Genomic DNA, 490 nt, shown 5'->3' on the forward strand with positions numbered 1-490 from the left:
AGTTTCTCAGAGACTGTATTCCAAGGTTTGGTATTCGTTTATCCCTAAACTCCGATAGAGGAACTCAATTTACTGGACAGATAATGAAAGAAGTCTGCAAAGTCCTGCAGATCCAACAGAACTTTCACTGCCCATACCATCCACAGGCCTTGGGGCAAGTAGAATGCCAAAATGGCATTCTGAAAAATAAACTAGCCAAAATTTGTGCTGAGACTCACCTAAAATGGCCAGGTGCACTTCCCATAGCCCTTATGAGTATGAGATCTACTGCCAACCAAAAAACTGGGCTTAGCCCATGTGAAATTCTAATGGGAAGACCCATGAGGCTCCCCGCCTCGCCACCTGTTGCCTCCCACTTTTGTGATATACATTCACTTGATGATACTATTCTGGACTATTGTAAGGCACTAATGAAGTGTGTTAAGTCTTTTCATTCACAGGTATGGTCAGCTGTCCCCAAGGAACCAGATGAGCCGTGCCATTCTATTGT

Source organism: Gavialis gangeticus, unplaced genomic scaffold (assembly GCF_001723915.1).
Source record: "Gavialis gangeticus isolate Ggan-Ray unplaced genomic scaffold, GavGan_comp1, whole genome shotgun sequence".
Classification (NCBI taxonomy): Eukaryota; Metazoa; Chordata; order Crocodylia; family Gavialidae; genus Gavialis; species Gavialis gangeticus.